At 43.3% G+C, this 21,090-nt stretch overlaps 1 long non-coding RNA gene across 1 annotated transcript in view; it reads left to right on the top strand.

Annotated features, from left to right (window-relative positions):
* Window positions 1-21,090, top strand: part of LOC108503026 — a 161,675-nt gene that overhangs the window by 60,189 nt on the left and 80,396 nt on the right. Inside the window, exons 2-3 of the long non-coding RNA XR_001876698.1 lie at window positions 1,422-1,568; window positions 16,698-16,760. This is a non-coding gene — a long non-coding RNA (uncharacterized LOC108503026). The remainder of the gene's footprint in view (window positions 1-1,421; window positions 1,569-16,697; window positions 16,761-21,090) is intronic.

The following is a 21,090-nucleotide window of genomic DNA, read 5'->3' as shown; positions in this document are numbered from 1 at the left end:
GTGTCTGCAAATACTTAAGGACTGGTACACTCTGCAAGTTAATTCTGTTTTACTCTGTGTGTGCAAATACAGCACTAGGCAGGCTTTGAGATTTCGGAATTTCTTATTGGAAACCTGTTAGGATGCAGGACTGAATGAAACTGGGAACGGCACCTTGACGACTGGATCACTTGCTTACAACAGTGGTTTTTTTGTGGGTATGGAATTGTACGTGAATAAATATGTAGAAGGGCCTGGGCTTACGAAATTATTTTGGGTTTGGCACGATTTAGTATACTACCTGTAATATATGTTGTCATCCCCTGCCAGACATCTCAACATAGCCTCAGTGTTCCCATTTTGGGATTAATTTGTTCTTTCAGCAAGGATAATATCATAAAGCCGTGGATTCGGGTTGCTTATTTAGTTCTAAATTTAAATGATCAAGCAGCTTATTTTAATATTAATTTCACAGACCTAATAATAGCAGAACAAAAATATATATGTACAGTTATTTGCAAAAGAAAATTGAGCTTAAGTTGCCGAACCCTAAATACTGTGTTTTGAACCCTAAATATTTGTATTTTGTTGAATGCTGGAGCTGGTTATTTGCAAATAAGTGGGTGGGTTTTGAGATACGAGAGGAAGATGGTTTTATCACTTTGTATTCGTGTGAATATTCTCTGGTTAAATAGAATATGAAATGTATAATTACAGTGTTGTTTAGCTAATGAGTTAAAGCCAGCAGATGACACAATATGCAGAACAGTTTATAGCAACAATCAGTTTCCAGATAGTTCTCTGTAAGGCTGAATTATCAGTCGAATAAATGGTGTGAAATATTGGTAATAAGAGTAAGGACATGCTGTGTGATACTTGCTATGCAGTGTCATTATTACCTGTGCTGCAGATACTGTGATCCCAATGATTTGATAATCTGGGAGTGTTACATAGGCCAGGAAAATTTTACTTCTGCCCCCCCCCCCCCAAAAAAAAAAAAGGCAGAGTTAGATCTGCCTGAGTGTCAAATCCATAGAACCCCATGGACTGAGGAGACAACTTCAGGGGTGTCTCTCTCAGCTTGTCTTGTGTTGGCATCTGTTACTGCTACAGAATATATAGGCTTGTCTGAAGGTGCTCTGCAGAGCCCCTGACTTGTGAATTTTTCCTGTGCCAATGGACAACACGTTATGTGAAACACGAAAAAGAGCCAGCTGGAGGGCTTGGTTCTGCCCTCAGCATACAACAGCTTTGCAGTGCTTTTTGCCTCTGGTTTGAATAGAGAGCCAAATCAAGCCGACCGAATTTCTTTGAAATGAAACAGAAAATATAAATGTGTGTGAAAATACATTGATTTGTTTCTAACCTGCCTGATTAAATCAGCAATGTGATATCTGGTGTCCATTAAAAATGTGGGGTTTGTTTTGTTTTGTTTTTTTCAGGGCCTGCCTTGGAAAGTATTTTATGGTCAGTGGAAAAAAATGAGGAAGAGGAGGGTGTGGCCGCTGCTGGGAGGCTCTGGCTCTGCAGAGGGTCACTGCCTTGTGGAGATGGGACGTTCATCAGGACGAAACAGAGCCGCCTTTTAGGTAAAACTAAATTTATTTTTTTAAGTTGGAGAACAAGTGAGCATGTAATCCTGTTACTGCTTGTGCCAGTCTCTGAGGTCAGTCAGTGCTCCTTACTTGAGTTTGGGAGCTGTACTCACACCTTGTTTTGCTCCAGACTTCTCAACTCTCTCACTAATACATCATGGTAAGAACAACAAAAACTAGTTTGAGCTCTGCAGAATAATAAGAAAAGTTTATTCTGAGTAACCAGCGAGGGACTGATCCTCCAGAGTAGATCTGTACCCGCTTCTGGATTTTCATTTCCATGCTGGCACATGACACACAGATATTTCTGTCCATAGTTCTTTATATTATGGCCACAGTTACAGGATCACAGAGTCTTGGAAAGACTTTGTGAGAATATTTTCAGGTCACAATTCTTGTGGGATGAGATTTTGATGGTATTTTTAGTAAAACTGTATTTTTTTTTAAGACATTGTCAACACTTATTACAAGGGCATTTTGTTAATAATGCTGATTTACAATCTTAATTCCATACAATTGATGTTAAAACTGTTTTTCTGCACTGGCATGGTTGTAGCAGTCATTTTTTTTAACTCTGCTGCTGCAAATGTATTTTAAAAATGTGTGAGTTTTACTGATACCGTGAGGGAAGATGGAGCTGAAGAAACTTCTTTAGTAGTAAAACCACTCACCGGTGTGGTTACAGAATCTGCTCCCACATCTCGTGTCTTACATTTGAGCTCATCATCTCTTAATTATGTACCCTTGTCTTCCTTTGAGGAGCAGCAGTGTGTGGGTTGTGGTGAGCTGTTCTCACAGCTCGGGTGAATTGTGAGCCACAAGACCAAAGGCTGAGTGTAGCAAACCACCATGTGAGTGGCAATATCCCAGGATCTGACACACAGCTTGGAATCTCTCATAATTATTAAATGGTTTTTGCAAATAACGATGCGTGGATGGGGAAAAAAGATAGTAAGATAAAAAAGGAACTGTATTTATTTGGTAAAACAGTGTCTTACAATTAAAGCTCTCGCTAATTATTTGTGGGGGCATGAGAGCAGGTAGCACAGTAGCCAAGCAGGGTGTGAGGTGTCCTGTGAGCCATGAGTGATGTGCCAGCGGTGCTGTATGAGCCTCTGGCTGGCTGAGAGTGGTGGGTTCCCATCAGGCCGAGGGAGCTGGGCTCTTGCTTTGCCCTTTCCTCTGACCATACAGAACAGAGGGGTGAATTACTGGGCTCTTCCTTTGCCCTTTCCTCTGGCCATACAGAACAGAGGGGTGAATTACTGGGCTCTTCCTTTGCCCTTTCCTCTGGCCATACAGAACAGAGGGGTGAATTACTGGGCTCTTCCTTTGCCCTTACCTCTGGCCATACAGAATAGAGGGGTGAATTACTGCTCAGCTCCTCATGCTAATTCATGCCAAGTCTACCCTGACCTTTTTTACAAAAGGTGGGGTGGTAAGAGAGCGGAGGGCGAAGATAACCAACATGGGATCCTTCTGGAATACCTTGTCCTTGTCAGGAAGTGGGCCAGGTGGATCCCTTGGCCACTGGCTCCATCGTGGCTTTGTGCCTTTTTTTTATGGTCTTTCCACCCAGCAATCCCATTTAACACTGTATTTTTGTAGGCTATGTGTAGAACTCTGTTCTTTCAGGTTTCCACTGATGTCCCTTAATGATGGACTGAATTTCACGTGCTCAGTCTGCATGTTGTAAAATAATATATTCCCATAGTTTAAATTTACTGCTTTTTTAATTTAGCTGAGTAATTTCCCATTCAAGACTGGAAGTAGGTGAGTCAGGCTATAGTTCCTGACTTTCAAACTGTCTCTGTTGCCTTCCCTGTTGCTCATGTGCTCACCAGCATAAATAGTTTCATTACTTTGTCTCCATATGTGGCAGTCTCTTGTAAGTCATATTGTTTGTCACCTGCCCTTGCACTCCTGTGCCTGCTGTAGCTGTAGTGAGGGACTACAACAAGAACTGCAGATAGCATTCTCCAGGAAGGTGTCTCCCTGGCAGGGGGATAGTAGAAGGGTAAGGTTTTGGATACAGGAGCCTGTTTTCCTGCTTGGCTTATCTGACGTTGCTGTGTATCCCTGACAGCTTTGGTCAACTTGTTATGATGGCACCCAGGTCTCTTCCCTTCGAGAATGTTGCAATACGATCTCCTTAGCAATTATAAAAAAAATATTTACCGTGTTTCACATTTACCTAACTTTGTTAAACCCCTCAGTTACCCAGTAGTCTCCCCTCGCCTGTCAGTTTTGCCGCTCTTATTTTACAGCTGATCTTTCTAGACCACTAACTAAAGGTAGAAGTTGGTACCAGCATGACCTCTGCATGCAGCAACTACTGACCTTTCTCGTGTCAAAATGTCTTTTCACTCCTGCAGTTTACTTTTGGCTGCTTAGCTGGTTTTTAATCACGATTCCAACTTTGTCACGATTAGTGCGTTTTCTTTGTGGCCTTCGTGAGTCACGTTGTCAAAGCCCTTTTGAAAGGCCAGCTAAATAATCATTTCTTCGGTGGGTGCACCCCAAGTGAAAAAAGACATATTTTCATTATGTTAGCAGTGCTGCTTTTCTCTCCATTATGTAATCCCTGCTCAGGCATTAAAATTATAATCTTTTAAAGTAGCCTTCCAGACGGTTTACTAAGTCACAGAATTCACTGGCATGTAATCTGGATCATCATTTGTGGCTATTTCTGAGGACTGCTACCCTTTCATTCCTGATAGGAGAGTGCAGATTTTTGTTGGAAACCCTGCCTCCAACCTTGAACCGCTTCCGAAAGCCTGCATGTGTCCTTGGAGTGGCTTGCCTTTAATTTATCCCATTATTTCAGCACTTTCTGCTGTGCTATCTGCTGCTCTTTCACCCTTTACTTGCAAAAGAATTGATTAATGGGATTTTCTGTTTGAAGGGACCAGAGGGGGAACAATTTGACGACTTGAATATCATAGAGTTTTCCATCTGTATTAAGCCTGATAACTTCTTTTTAACCTAAAAGGTACCTTTGGGTCTGTCTGGATTTCTGGACATCAGGAGATAAAGGGGTGTATCTCAGAATATGAGGTAGGGTCACTATTGCTCCACCCCCCAAAAAAATTGACTATACAAGAATTCTGTGTCACAAAGTCACGTTTTCTCTGTTTTCCTGTTCAAGAGAAAGGACATCTCATTCTATAACCTTGTAGTGTCGTTGTTACTTCCCATCTTGGAGGGAGAGTGCTGTTGGCTGGCGAGAAGGTGAACAAGAACTGGAAAAAACTAGGAGTTTTCACTGGAAGAAGTAATGGATATATTATATTTTTTTCTGAATACCCCAGATCAAGAACCCAGCTAACAAGAAATGTCAATATGGTCGTACAGGCTGAGAAGGGATAGGTTCCTCTTTTGTATGAACAAACAGCTCAAGGTCATAATCAACCATTACCTTTTCTGCAGTGTTTTTTGTCCTCTTTCTTCACTCCCTTTGTTTCCCAGTACTGTGTCAGATTTGCCAGACAACTGTTGTGCAGTCTTCCTGCTTCTAATGTATGTCAGTAAAGTGTCCTTATGTCACTGGTTCAGTCCTTATGCTCCCAATCTCCGTTGTCAGATATTAATTTCTGAGTATATTCTTTGTTCTGGTTGTTTCAGTCCAGTGCTTTTGCTTTCTGGACAAGGCACCTCTTTGCCTCAGCCCGTTCCAAAGCTTTGCTTGGTGCTCACGTTGTCCTTGCCCACCTGCTCACCTCCCAGCCCTGTCCTTGCAATCCCTGCTGTACCGTGTGCTCCAGGTTCTTTGGCTCTGGCACTGCTGCTGTGATGGGTGGTGATCTCGTGCTGTTGTCAGCTGCCTTGACCCCGGCTGGGCTTTGTCTCTGCTAAGCTCCCTGCGCCAGAGACTTGGATCAAGAGCTTGCCCTGCCTGCCCGGCTTTATTCCTGTGATTTTCTTCTGGAACCTCTAACGTAATGTTCAGCCTTATCAGAGGTGCTGCTGCCTGAGGGTGGAGAAGGGAAAATATCTGTCTAGACCACTCCCTTCCAAATGCTCTCTTCCTCCCAGCCTGGCCGAGTAACTGATGGTAAAATCTGCATCCCAGGGAGCCACATCCCCAGAGACGAGGAAAGCGAGGTGCAAAGCAAAAGCTGGGATCATCCAGCAGGCTGGTGGATTAGAGGTAGCATAGGAAGGAGGCACTCCTCTCCAACTGGCTGTGTTGCCTCCCAGATTTTACCAAGGCAGCATTAATTTAGCTGTTCCAAGAGATGCTTCTGTTAAAATTCATATTAATAATGATGTTCAAAGATATTATTAAAAAGTTGATAAGAGGAAGCTTAATAGCCCAAAGAAGTGCTTCTGTAGCCCAGTAAAGCTCAGCTGTCAGCATATGTGAATTTTCATAGGTAGCATCCTTTCAGTTTGTTTGCCTTGTTCTCCTCTTTGCACGTGAACCGTCACGGAGTTAGCAACTGTCTACAGCAACAGGCACGTTCTCTGCCCGTCCACAGGCTACAGAATATTTTAAGAATCTCATTTATAATAGCTACAAAAAATTGCACTTTTTAATAACCACTTTAAGACACAAACAATTTTATAAATCAACTCAGAATTTTTCAGGAGGAGATATAAAGGGGGAAATTGTATTGAGATGATAGTTTTCACTTACAATATTTTGATAACTTTAAAAATTACTTCAAAACAGCTGGCTAGCTGTGCAGAAATTAACCTGGGTGTGAAACAGGACTTTGGCTCTGGAAATAATGTGACATTGAGCTGTGGCAGTGTAAGGTGTCTCTTTTTTGAAGGGGGGTAGTGGGAAGTCAAATGATTTAGTGACTGAAGAGAGTTGCCACTTGCGTGAGCTCCATCCCTGGGGATATGACCTTTTTAATCCTCTTTAGTTAATGTATTGGTGATCTTTACTTAGGCAGAGTAAACAGTGCTGTTCTGAACAAAGGGGAGGTCATGCTTCCTGCATTACACTCTGACCCCGGGGTCGCGGCCTTTGTTCCCTTCTCAATGGGAATTGCTCTCAGAGGGCCACCACCAAATGGAGAACTAATTTCGGCACGTGCTGGCAGAGAATGGCAGAGTATCAGGTTTGCCTGGGCCGACCCTCCGAGTGGGGAGTGTGCCGCAGTCACAGCTAGAGGAAAAGGCAAACTATTGCAAAGAGGACGTGTTAGCTCTTTAATTACCGATGGCTGTGCCACTTAATCCCTCCTTCAACTAAATATACTGCTTGGGTCTTCCCCCTGTAATTCAGTTGCTTCATTCTCAGCCTTTAAACATTTTTTGGTTTACCCCCCACTGGATTTTTTCCGAAGGAAGAAGCACAGACTAGTAAAAATTAGCGATTTTTTTTCTCTTAAAAGTGAGAAACCACAATTGCAGCATCAGACTTGGCCCTCTGAGGTCCTTGTTTCTCAGCCATAAGGAAACATGATTCTGTGTCCCAGCGGATTGTATCCAGCACCTTTTCCATAACTTTTTCTGTTGCTTCAATACACACATACAGGGCCCTCTGAGGCTGAGCACAGGCTACTGAGCCAAAGAGAGCTAGGACTTCCTTGTCTCTGTCACTAATTTTATGCAAAAATACCTGGGCTTTTTTCTTTTCTTTTTTTTTTTGGCTTCAAAAGTAGCTGGTGGCAGAATGTGATGCATCTCATTTTTAGTGAGTGCATTTGCTGTGACTAGGGAACATATATAAACATGGAAGCTGAGATAAATTATCTGGAAGACTCGCTTTCAGAAAACCATCACCTTTCACCAAAAGATATTGGTTATTTTTCATCTATATGCTCTTCTTTGCTCAGCAGTAAAATCTGTGGAATACAGTTTAATTATTTTATGATCAATAATTGTAAACACGTATCTTCAGTCAACATACTGCTTTTCCACATTTCTTCGTTCTAACAAAAAAAAAAAACAAACCCAAGAAAGCCCTAATTGCTGGTGACAGCCAAGTTGTGTAAAACACAGCAGGGTTGGAACTGAGCACAAGAGCTGGGAGTATATTGGGGGGAGCTTATGTTGCCATCACAAAAAGAAGTAATTCTTACAATAGTAAGCTTCGAGGCTTCTGTGGCGTCACCGTGAATAGGATTGAGGTAAAAATGAGTCTTTGCCTTCCAGTCATTTCAAGTAAAACATGACGTCTTCAGTTTCCTTGCAGTTGTATTATTTAAACCAACACTTGTAAAAATCTGCTCTCAGATTAAAAGTGAGTTCTGTAACAGCAGAGTGAGCTCTTCCAAGGAGAGCAGTGGCCGAGGAGCTGAGCCGTGGTGCCCTGGGAGTGCAGAGTTGCATTCGAGCTGAGCCCACGTGTGCAGCAGCGATGCTGAGAGAGCAGTGCTGACACCAGCCCTGCTGGGGCTGGGATCCGGGCCTGGGCATTCCCAGACTCCAGCAGCTCGAGATTTGAATGGCAACCAGAGGGGAAAGGTGTATGTACTGCACCCGTTTTCCAGGAGAAATAATACTGTCAGGTTAGATACTTCTCTTCCTCCTCGGTGTTACTTAGTTATAATTAATGTGTTTGTGAATGAAAATGCCAAGTCCACCCCCTTTCACTATGTCTTCTTCAGTACTAATACTGCTTTTCTGTTATCTGCAGGATTTTAGGGACTAGAGTGAGTGTCAAGGCAGTGTCAGCTGCATTAATTTTGGGGGGGGTTTTTGCCTTAAAGCATTGATACGGTTGTGCTTTCTTTGGAGGTAGTGAGCTGTAGGAGAATTTTAAAATGTGAATAGCAGCTTGGAGTTTAAAAGAGAAAAGTTAAGACAATACTCAGCCAGTATTCAGATTTTTAAAATAGTTATTTTTCCTCAGTAAGATATTGGAACCTTACAATAATTATAGCAAGTGCCTGATGGAAGGGAAAACTAATTTTTTTCAGTGTGTGTGGAATATTTCAGCATTCAATATGATACTCTAGGATGCCATTGTAGAAGTGTCTCTTCTGAAAGCTCCTTAGTGAGGGGGGAGCCTTTTGGATTTATTTTTTTTTGCTTTGAATGTTCCTGACTCAAATCTCTCGGGATTTTTTTCTTTTGTTGTTTTACTGTTAAAAAAAAACAAACGACTTTATCTCTGGCAAGATTGAGGTTAATAGAACAGGCAGGGAATAGTCTATATATTTTACTGCGTGAATACGATTCCTCAGCATTACTGTTTCTGGCACTGATTTCTCCAGCCAGTGTACCTGGTAAAGCTTCATGGGAGGTAAGACTCTTCTCATTTTCTAGACAAAGATGTTACTGAAGTTAGAAATATGAGCTGCTAAATTTGGTATGAAAATTAACAGCTTTGTCTCTTAAACAACTAGTGTAGACCTGACTGTTCTGCTTTTAAGATTAAACCGTTTCTATTACCCTGTTGATTTCCTTGGTCCTTTGCACAGTGATTGCAATATAACATCTTAAGGAGAGAAAACATGAAAAATTAAAAAAAAATAGTGCTGTGTAACATGGGTTTGGTCAGGCTTTAGGTGTGCTATGGAAATTATGGAGTCTGTTCTTTATATTTTGAAGATGAACATTTTTCTAAACGTGGGACTGCTGGATATATATTCAGGCCGTGTAACAGAAAATTCATTTGAAGTGAATGCTTATTTGTCTGATTTGTCTAATGTCAAAATCTCCTCTTCTGCGTCTTTCCATTGAATACTTGAGGAAAAAGAAGTATGTGAGAGTTTAAAAAAAGCTGCCTGGGTAGAGATATCGGCATGTCATACATCCATGTGTGTGTGGTTTTTAAATTAATATTCTGGTGAGCAGAAAATACAAGACAGACGTCAGTTGCACCTGTAAAAATAAAAAGGCTGCTTCTCTGGGAAACTGCATTGCTCTGTTTTTCTGTGGTAAGAGGATACCATCCTTGTGCTTTCCATGGCCTTAACCCCTTTGGAAGGAAAAATGCAGGACAGGCTGGAAATGGCGTTCTCGGTTCGGGAAGGGCAAAGGCAGGGCTGGCGTTGTGCAGTGCTTCACTCACTGAAGGGCCTTTGCCAAGACATGGCCTAGGATTTCCTGAGCTTGCTTAAGGGTTTGGCCATTCCCTGACCAGCCAAGCCTCCATAACAGTACAGTAAACCCGGCATTCCTGTAAAAATGTTCCCCTGCACGTGTGGGGTACACGACTGTTGGTGTAGCAATGGGGAAGGGCAGTTTGAAAGCAAAACTGTGATTTCCCTGTTATAATTCAAACGTAACCCTTTGTTAGTAATCTTTAGGCTGCATTATAAAAATATTGTGATTTCCCCTGAGCCGTATGATGCAAACTGAACTCTGAGAGCGTTCCCCCTTCCTGGGCTGTGGCAGCAGGAGCCTGTGGCTGCACACACACGTACCTGTGGCAGGTGTGCCAGGCTGCCCCCGCCTGCAGGAGGGACACGGGGGGTTTGGTTACAATAATGGTTACTGGGGGAAGTCGGAATTGGGTCATTTTATTTCAGATAAATGCTGGAAGTAATACAGGCTTTAGACATTGATTTTGATACTTGGCTTCAAAATGCTTGGAAAAGCAGCTGTATTTCTGACTGAGTCAGGGAGACTCTCCGTGTCGAACCCAGTCTCAGTGTCCTGTTGCCATGAGGCAAAAAGTCTGAGTTTTTTTCCTGCACAGGTTTCTTACTAAGTTCCTTGTTGGCATTAGAAAAAACACTGTACAGTTCTCTTGAAATTTTTGGTGGACAAAAAAAAATGCATTATTTTATATTTCTTTTGATAATTTTTTCTGGGAATATAAATTTAAGAGTTGATCTTTTAATTTTTCAGTGCTTTGATCAATGATATTACATCTCCAGTAAAATGGTTTTTTGGGCCCTAATAAAAAATGGTTAAATTTGCAGCTTGAAACTTCCACAGATAAGTCACTGATACCCCTCGAAATTTTTAGTATTCTGAAAAGGAAGTGTTTTTAAACAAATGAAAAATCTAGTTTGCTGAAGAAGTCTGGAAACAGCTTTTCACAATTCCTCCTGGTTCTTTTTTTTTCTTTTTTTTATTTCGTGATGCCAGTGTCAGCATTTATACTGCACTTTATTAGTGGAGACAGTGTAGCAAAAACTTCACTGGATGTTTCTAAGAGCGTTTGTGAGGTTGTAGTAAACTGAACTGAAATCACCTTCACTAAATTACAGCACACATTTAATCTGTGCAGATGCTGGTTCACCTTTTAAAAAGCAAAATGGGAAATATTTCTGCATGAAGCTTCAGGTTTGCTGACAGCACAGAAATGACCCCCCTTTTCAAAGACGTTTTTCACGCCATTTAATGCAGAGGAGGTATAACTCAGGGTGTCTACTCTCCCTCCGCTCTCCCTGCGTGTGGAGAGCAGGGAGTGCCTCAGTTTCCCTGCAGGCCCAGGAAATGCACAGCCACTCTGTGGGACACCTGCCTTACTGCCACTGCAGCTTGGCCCAGTCCTGCTCAGCTGGTGCGTTCAGGCGTCCCTTGGAAAGGCAGAAACGCATCAAACTTAACAGTGCACGTGGGGCAACTCCAGTGAGTGTGACAGGACAGGCAGGAAGGGAAAAAACTCAGATGACTCCCAGGAAGACAGTTAATAGAACAAAAATTCTACAAAGTATTGTCCTTTTTCCCCCACCTATAAATTATACCTGCAGCTGACAGAAAGAATGTAGAAGCCTGTATTTATCTGCCCAGTAAATACGTGAATACTTTCAGTAGGTTCATTATTCTCTTGACATTACGTTTTATTATAACAATAATGTATCATTATTGTTCATGTGAGGAAATTCTTTTTTGAAGGAGAGGGATTTCAATGTACCAGTGTTACCGTGTGAGACTGCAGTGCCACTGGGATAGCCAGGCTGGACTGATCAGCACAAGGTGCACCTTCTGGACCATATATTGTAGCTTTAATGCACTAAAGAGGAAGGGGAACCTGCACTGCAGAGCTGGAGCTGCCACATAAAACAGACCTGATACCAGCGCTCGGCTCCTGCACAGATGGTGCCCTGTGAATTCTGTATCCACACCATTTTGGATTGTGTCTGTGTGTGCTCAGGAATTGCAGCCATGCTGTCCATCTGAGACCGGAATGGACGGCCCTTTGGATTTTCTTACAGTGTGTGCAAATTTTTCAGCTTTGATAACATTTCACTACCAAAAAAAACACGGAGGAATTTTTGGTTTATGTCATTTTTGTTCACACTGCAGTTCATTTTGTTAGGGATTGTTGCACTATTTTATAATTAAAAAATAGACACTTTGTATCAGAGAACTCGGGTCACTGGACAGCTCTTGACTAGTTTAAAAACCTTTAACTAATTTAGAATATAAAGGTATTTTAAGCCCCTTTTAGACCTGAGAAATTGTAAGTTTTCATTAAGATTTCATCATGTATATTTGTTTACTTTTTGCAGCTTATTATTCTGTAAAAGTCAACATTTTCTTTTTTTTCCTGCAATATGTTCCGTTTTTCTTCCCCTTTTTTATATTACATATATTATTTTATTTTTTTTGTAGTCTCCAGCAGCTCTTTCTGCGAGGCACTGAGCAGAGGGTTCTGAGCAGGGCTGCCCGTTAGGTGAGGGGAGGGCTGGGTTTGGAGCCCCGCAGCTCGTTGTAGGGCTGTGCTGCCGGGGAGAGCAGGAGTGCCGGGACAGCATTCCCGGCGGGACAGCATTCCCGGCGGGACAGCCGGGCAGGGCAGCGGGCCGGGAAGGGGCCGCCGCTCACCTGCGGCGGGGCCGGGAAGGAGGGAGCGGGGCCGGGATCCCGGGCAGGGACAGGGCACGATCCTGCCCCAGGCCGGGGCTCGCTGCTGCTGCCCCGCCTTGTCAGCAGTGGGCACAGGCAGAAAAAATGGCATTGCCCTCGGTTACGAGCTCTGTACGGCAAAAAAAAGAGGAGAAATGTTGGAACATAAACAGACTTGCGTCGGTAGCACCCTTAAAATCCTGCTGATGCAACACCCCACTTTAATGCCTCCTTTCTTAAAGAAAAAAACCCCCAAAAACACCCACTTGTCCTCCTGCCAGAGTTTCACTTATGTCGGTACCAGTTTAATGCCAAGTTTTCCATAAAACATCATTGTTAAAATACAGTGTACCGGAGGAAGTGTTTTTGCAAAATGCTTCATTATGTTTTGAAGGGAAGGGTGTGGAAATACGTCTTTATTCAGCTTGCCTGTAGAGTTCAGATCTTTTCAGAATTGTCTGTTTGGGATTTCAGTGTTTTTCCCCCGTGATTAATGGGCCACTGATCCATTGGAATTAATGCAAGTTATGCAACAGTAGATAGAACTTCCCCAAGTAACCTGCCTGCTGTGTAATCGCCGTCCTTTCCCTGGTGTGCACCAGCTGTGATCCTGCAGAGTGTCTGTGGCTCCTTTGGGAGCGATGGGCAAGACTGCTTTGTTTTTACAGATAGATTTTAATAATTATTATTTTTAATTCCTGGAGAGTGCCTTTAAAAAGAAAAGCTCTCTAAATGTTAAGTAAAGCTATTCTTGGCGATGCACTGGAATTATAACATGCATTGGAATTATTTTAATGGTACAATAAAAAAAAAAGGAGAATTTATACTTTGCTGGATAACTTAATCCTAAAAAAATGTTTGATTATATTATTTTTAAAAAAAACAAACATGTACCTGATAGTTTTTTATTATTATTTATATTATTTATTATTTTATTATTTATTATTTATATTTCTGGTGGCTGCTAGATTAGAAACCACCCCATATTGAAAATTAACTATATTGTCTGGAAAGCAAAAAAGTCTGTTCAGAGGTGACCTCAGTGTGGATGTCTGTATCACACCAAACTGAGACCGAAGAACAAGAGATGCTACTCTGAGTTAAAACAGAAGCAAATGAATTAGTGTTCAGCAGGAGAATTTATAATGAGTTTCCGATAGGCAGAACTTGTGATAAAGGGAAAAAGAGAGGTTATAGAATTATGTAATAGTATAAACTCTGGTGTGAAAATACTGGCTTGCTACTATTTACATAATTTGAATTTATTCAGGCATACTGAATCTTAAAATAATTCCTCCACTTCCCTCTTTGGAATTCCATTTCTGTTAAGTGAAACTTAGAAATTGGACTTTGTGTAATTGTTTTCCTCTTTCCCGAATCCTTATTTTTTAGTACTGTGGTAACCTAAAGTTAGACAACTTTCAGTGCAGTTTGCCCGTGGTGGTGACAGACAGAACACGTTAATGTATCTCCTGGAGCAAGGGCAGCAATGGGAGAATACGAGCCCTAACCGTGTAAAGGCGAGGCACTTGGAACCCTCCGGAGGCACCACAATTGTCCCTGTTAGGAGCGGGCAAAAGCAGGGAGGAACCACAGCTGTTTCCACATTTATACAAAAGTGAGAAATCAAGGGTAGGCATAGAGAGTAAGGAAAAAGGAGATCGATATTTTATATAGAAAGCATACAAATAAATAAGGAGCTAAAGGTAGTGTCTGATAAACAGGGAGGAAAGTCATTCAGAAAGCTGATTAAGTACAAGTGAAACACTGTGAACTAAGCTCCTTGTATACTTAAGTCCAACCCTTCCCCAAAAAATAGGTCTGCCTGTTATTTTACATTGGCATTAAAAGTTGTTGCCTGCACTCTCACATGTAATCTCTTTTTTTCTGTGCAGGGTTAACATTGTCATTTGTGCATGTTCTGTTACAATAAATACTATCAGGAATGTCATGCCATTATTTTTAAACAAAAATGATAAGAGTTTTAGCTGGACATTATGGCTGTCTGCTGCTAAGGCTGTTATGCAGAAATTTTGCTTGCTTTTACTTTTTAACCACCCAGAATTTAGGCATGCATATTCTCTGCATCCACAGTCTATATGCAATAGAGACTGAAGTTATTAGAGAGGTCAGAATTACTAGGTGTCATTTTACCAAAATAAAAATTTGTGGGAAAGTCACTGTTTAAATGTCTTGTCAACTATGTCCTGATAATCTTTAGTATGCTTTTACTATAATTCCCTACAAATAAATATTAAAAACATTTTGTGGTTTCACAGCATTAAAAAAAAAAGTCGGTAAGGGTAAACCATAAAACATATATTTGGCTTACAAAAGGAAATGTTTATTCTCCTCCGAATGCCAGTGGTTGAGCATTTTCTGGAGATCTGAGGCTGGAGGGAAATGTGTAACAAAGATTCCCTCACTGTGGCACTGCAGGAGTCACGGACGCTGGGCACAGCCATCTCCAGGAGAGCCACCCGTGCCCCCTGTGCCTCCTGGCTGGTGCTGTGCCCGGGGGGAGCAGAGGGGTGGCAGTCAGGCCTGGGCACAGGGAGCTGGGCTCGGGGCTGTGCCCGCGGCTCCAACGGCTGCCCTGCCACCTGGGACACCTCGGGCACGGATGGAGCCTCTGTCAGCAGCCTGGCCACGGCTGGGCATTTCCCTGCTGCACTCAGAACAGCCCCAGGAGGCTGTGGGAGAAGGGAGTGCATCCCGGAAAGTCTCTGACTCTGGAGCTCTCTGCTCCATTCCGCAGGGCTCTGTGCTGGAGAGCAGCCTCTTTGGGTGGGATAGAGACTCATGTCTGTGAGTTCCATTGCACTTTTTCCTATCACCTAATGATCAATACTTAGTGGAATAAAAGATCAATTAATATATTCTTTTTCCTGAAGAATATTTTACAAACTCTTAGAAACATACGGTATTGACTTTTCCGATCAGTTGAAGCTGCCTAGATGCTTTAAAAGTACATCAGGAAAGCAATGATAGCATAAGCAAAATCAATAGGAAGTAAGAGGGGACAACTATGACTTTCCTTAAGTAACTATGTAATCCCTTTTTTCTTACAGTAACATATTTTCCACAAAGAAGACTCTTCAAGGTTGAATCCAGTACAGTCTCCTCCCTCCCCCTTCCTCCCCCCCTCCAGTGTAGGGCAAATCAAATGCTTGACAACATTTTTTGTTAGGAAAGCACACGAAAAAAAATTTTGAATATACCAATAACAGCAAAAGTCTCTATATTTTTATTGCAAGAAGGAGATTTCATTGGCTGGGTGAAATGGCGAGATGTGACGCAGAAGGACACTTGGACGGTGGAAATGCTGATGTATGCCAAAGCAGGCGCACCAAGAAATGCTGTTGCTATGAGAGAAACAGGGAGAGGGAGGGAGGGAGGGACAGACCGTGAGAGAGCAACTTGTGGAGGCCTTAGTTTTCCTTTTTGGCTTAGAGCAGAGAGGCTGCAGCGTCTCCCGTTCCTAGCAGAGAGGGTTTAGGAGCTTCCAGTGGGTATTTTCATCAGGCTGAGCATTTAGAGGAAGGGAGGTTGACAAGAGAGATGCAGGTCACCTTAGAGTACAAAAGCAATTGGAAAGTAGGAGGCTGTATGTACCGAGCCAATGATCTGTGCTATGATAGATACACAAATTAGTACCACAGATGAAGCAGCTTAGCTCATTATCCACCTGATGGTATGAGACTTACAATTCAAAATGACAAAATTTAAATGCAGACACACACAGACATATATTTATAATGACCCCACCTTTTCATCTTAGGAATTATCCAGCTGGGATACCGACGTCTCTTGTGTAACGTTCTTAAAGAGCTGCAATAAATTCACCTTTGAGTCCATTAGCCAGAAAAGGGGGAAAATAATTTGCAGGAAATTTTTTTTTTGTCTTTCTTCTTCGGCAAAGGGGAAAAAAGTTTGTGCTATGAACTTAGTCGAGCAGCTTCTGGAACGTGAGCCAAAAGGGGCAGGAAGTTGTTTTACAATAGCGTTACAGTGATCTGCCACAAATGGAAAAAGCCAAATGTTGGACTCGGCAAAGAGCAAAAACATCCTTCTCCCCCCTCGCTTGCCTCCTCTTGCCCCGTAAGAGAGAAAGAGGGAAAGGAACGCTGAGCTAGAGGTTCTTTTTCCTTTTTTAATTACTGCTTGTAAGTAATGGAAAGATTATCTTACTTGCATATTCCATGGCAAGCACGAGGGAAAGAAGTATCAAAGGGACGTTTAAAAAAATGCACTTGGTAACTAGCAACGGGACTTTTGGCACAATTCCTTGAGTTTGCTTGAGGTTATGGAGGGGGGATGGGAAGAAGAAAAGCGAGTCGATGCGGTACGTTTTCTTTGAAAGGGGGGGAGAATGGAGGCAAAACTATATAAAACTTTTTTTTTTTTTTTTTTAAGGAAATGTGTGTTGATCCTCTGAAGCCGAATCCTCAGGCATTTGTGGCCCGTCCTTGCAGCCCGGTATGTTTTTTGTGAGTGTGTGCGAGCGCTCTCAATCAAACAGCAATCATGGCAGCTGTTTTTCTTCCAGCACAGCAGTTGAGCTGTCTCGCCCAAATGCTTATCAGCTTTTGACTCGGTGCCAAGAGAGTTATAAGGGCCAAGCAGCCTGAGCTCGGCTGTGCAGCTGGTTTGGAAGTAAGGGCATGAGAAAACAAAATCACAAAGTTTTTTTGTCACATACAGTATTTACTTTTTCAAATAGCCATTTTCAGCTCGGTGGGTTGGGGCTGGTTTTGTGTGTGTGTGTGTGCTGCAGTCCGCGGTCCTTTTGGACTGCTGTGCGACACAGCCGGGGAGGTACGTGTGAGTGTAAAGGGGAGCCTCTCCTCTCCGTATGAATCCCGGCAGTATTTCCGTAGAAACCGCCCCAGCTTCCCCCGGTGCAAAGCTTCATTAGCCGCACTGCCCTGTCAAGCATACTGCCATAGCGCGGCTGCACTGACGTTCCAGCGCAGCGCCTTTGCTCCCTCCGCTCCCTCCCTCCGGGTCCCCATCGCGGCCCGGCTCGGTGCCGTCCGTGTGCCCGTGGCTGCGGGGGATGGAAGGAGCCTGCCCGCGCAGGGCCGTGCCGCTTTCATCATCAGCTCCAGCCCGCTGCGTTTCGCTGGCTCACGTCCTCCTCCTCCTCCTCCGCCAGACTGCTCCAGTCGCTCACAAGGGGGAGGCCGGACTCTGGAAAGGCGGCCGCTGCTCGCATTCCTGCTGCAAGGGCCTCCCCTTCAGACGGCCTTTGCCAGAGCAGAACTTTTAAAAATGCTGCAAATAGGATCTTCTTTTTTCTCTGCTTGCCTGAGCCCTCCTCTCCTCTCCCAGCGTTCCCGAGTGGGGCTGGTTCTCGCTTCTCCTGCGCTGTACATCCCAATGCGGAGGGCGAAGCGCCCAGGGCTCGCCCTCTGCTCATCCTTTCCCCTCTCTCCCTTTTCCTCCGTTGAGGAAATGGATTCCTTTGCCTGAGCAATGACTCCGGCTTTGCTGGTTCGTGTGCTCTGAGGATGAAGGCTTTTACTTGTGATTTTCCTCCCCCGGCTCCCAGTGCGCAGTGCTGCTCGGGGAACGAGCCTCTCGCTGCCTTTCTCTTTCTCTTTTATAGAAATATATTTTTAATGGCTGTAGGTATCTGCGCCATGTGAAATAGGGCGGGTGATATCCCTCCAACCCCTCGTAATTGGACCATGGCTGGAATGGAAATATTGGGGGGGGGAATAGGGGGTGCACAGGCTGTTTCGTCCTTGCAGACCTCCCCCCCCTCTCTTCTTTGCCGAGGAGGGAAAAGGGGATGTGCAGTAAAATGCCGTCTCTGGGACAGGTGCCAGCTCCTAGACAAAAGAAGTAGAATAGGCGGTAAAGGGGGGGGGGGAGATTAATAGGCAACAAAAATAGGAACCGAAAATCTCCGAGTGCAGCGCTGGCGAAAGGGCTGGTGCCCGACCGGCCTTTTTGCTGAATATTTTCTGTGCGATGGGTGGGAAGGAGAAAGTTGCGGCACACTTTTTATTCCCGTCTCCTCTGCAGACGTTTGGGAGCGTGAAGGGAGGGTGGAGGGCGCCTTTTTTTTTTTTTCCCCTCCCTTCTTCTTTTCCCTCCTTTCTACTGAATTATTCATAGTGTCAGTGGTGAAGCCAGGACTATTAGCATGCATCAGACATGCTGTTTGTCTGTTTGCTAACATTCTTCATTCAAGACTTGTTAACTACCAGACAAGCTTAACACGCTTCTCTTTTTCCCCTCCCCTCCTCTCTCCCTCCGTCTCTCCCCCTCCCTCCTTCCCTCCCTCCTTCCTCTGGCATCTCCCTTCCCTCCTGCCTGCCCTGCTGCCTTCCCTTCCCTTCTCCGCCGTCCGTGCCACCCTCGCAGCCGCCCATTGTTGCCGCGGGGCCGGTGCGGGTCTCTGGGCGAGGCCCTGCCCGGCCGCGCCGCCCGCGGGGACTGCGGAGCCGCATCCAGCCCTGCCGGGTAAGCTGCTCCCGCCGGGGCGCGGGGGATGCCAGCCGGGAGAACCAAGTTTGGGAACTACGTGGGGATCGGCACATTGGCTCGCGTCTGCCTGCGCATTTATGATTAACCAGGAGTGCGGGATCAGCCCGGCGAGCTCCGCGCTCGTGCGGGAGGATTGCTTTGCTGGCGATTAGGGATGTGATAGACTAATATTTGCTATTGTTGCTGTTTTTTAGGTTCTCTTCTCCTTCTCTATCGAGTCTGCCCCTCCCTTCGCTAGCCTGTTTAAAACCAGCAAGCTTCATTTTCTTAGCAGACAAAGGTCGCTCACAGCTTTTATTTCTGAATGCAAATGTTCTAGGACTTGTGCCAGTCCTGCCTTCATTGAGCACAATATAGCTGCTTTCCTGAATGGCGCTTCCCCCTTCCCTTCGAGAAAAAAAAATAGAAGGGAGCTTCAGAGAAGAAGCAAAGTTGGGCGGTGCAAGTTTTTACATTTATTTAATATTTCAGCCTGTGTGGAGCATTATTAAGCATCCCTGTGCTGAGCAGCTCCAAGGCAGCCGCCAACCAGTGCGTGGGGTGTGTTTGTAGGGGCACACACGAGAGAGGGGCCGCGGCCGCATTGCTCAACTCCTGGCTCTGCAGGTAACTATGGGATGATCTTCAGTCATTGCACCTCATCAATGAGGGCTTCCCGATTTTCCTAGCAACGTGAATTTGAACATAAGTATTTTCAGGGTTCATATTTAAATTTTGTAATACCTGGAATTGTTCGGGATCGGTTTATAATTGCCATCTTTATCAGATATTTTTAAAAACTATTTTTCCAGGCCTTTAAAGGTCCGTAAGTGCCATAAGTGTATTTTCTCTTTATCTTCTGCGTGCGCACACGGGCACATGCTCACGCGCACTCCCACTCTCTTTCTCTTCGGGTGTTAATGAAGGAATTTATTTTAAGTAGAACACTTAAATATTAGAATAATGCCATTTATAGACCAAAGTAGCATGTGGACATGGATGTTCTGAGTTAGGCGCAATTTGACAGATGGTTAAACGCTTTAGATTTATTACTACTATGAAGTTACCAGACCTATGATAATACTTACTTTGAATTCTTTATATAGACAAGTCCATGTGCAAATTCAAGTACCTGGAAATTAATATATTTTAAAGATACTTTACGAGGAATCTATTCCTTTTGTATATATTTCTAAAATAAAATGCTTTTTCTACACTGGAAAAAAAGGGGACACTTCTGTAAATTATTTTAATCTTTTAATTTTATTTATGTCTAGGATTTAAAGTAAATAACTAAAGAAATGCAAATAAGTTTGGGGGTTTTGTCCACAAAGCAAACAAACAAAAAACCCTTAACCCCTACAAAATAACTGGAAAATACCTAGTGCTTATACACAAATAGTTTTAAATTCAGGCCACTGACAGCATTGTATCAAAATCATCTCCGTAGTGGCTTTGCATTAGGAGTGTTTTATGGCAACATAAACTGAAATACAACTCATAACTGTAAGTAGTAAAACAGTATTTATTGGCCGATCACTCTAAAAGTAGCTGGAGAATGTTTTAGTGAACTGTGTAGATTAAGAAAGGAATTTAGGAGCATATGGCTTGGTGATAGCTAAAATTAATTTCTTCAAAGGAGTTTTTAGAGGCCTGTAGTAGCTACACAGTACAGTGCAGATAAAATATTAGTTGAGGGTTTTAACTCGCAGTCGTTACAAAATCATAAACTGCTGAACACTCCTCACTGAGAAATTTCAGAGTGCTCGGTGGTATTGCTCCTAATGATGCCGTTTATCTAAAGAGGATTTTTTTTCATCCTTAGGTTGTAATACTTGGGGGGCTGTTTTGTTGCTGAGGACTAGCAGTTAAAGGAATATGAAATTGCTTCTGGTGTATTAGTTCATTATTTTGTGGTGGCTTGCTAGAAATGATGTCTCTGAACATAAAATGAGCAGAATTGCTTGGTTCATTTCGCAGGGAGGATTTCTGTAAGCATGCTAAAAATGAACATAGCAGTGCAGAAAGACCATGTGCGTGTTAATTGAAGAGGGATTAAAATCTGTTCATTAGATTGGTGAATTCCAGGTTTCAAAATTAAAATTATTTTTAGTCTGTAACGTGAAATATAGCTGCAGATAGAACTATTCAGCCCCTCAGATGAATACCTTCAGGAATTATGCACGTGAGCTGGAGCATTTACATTTTGAAAGTGTTTTGTGTTGGACTGCCAAGATTCTCGTACAAAATGTTTGGTGCACGGAATGAAAAATTAGAAGCATAGACAATACTTTGCTTAATTAAAATATTAATTTTTTTAATAGCTGGCTAG

This window comes from Lepidothrix coronata, unplaced genomic scaffold (genome assembly GCF_001604755.1).
Source record: "Lepidothrix coronata isolate B3197 unplaced genomic scaffold, Lepidothrix_coronata-1.0 Scaffold129, whole genome shotgun sequence".
NCBI lineage: Eukaryota > Metazoa > Chordata > Aves > Passeriformes > Pipridae > Lepidothrix > Lepidothrix coronata.
This window is presented reverse-complemented; position numbering and strand designations above follow the sequence as displayed.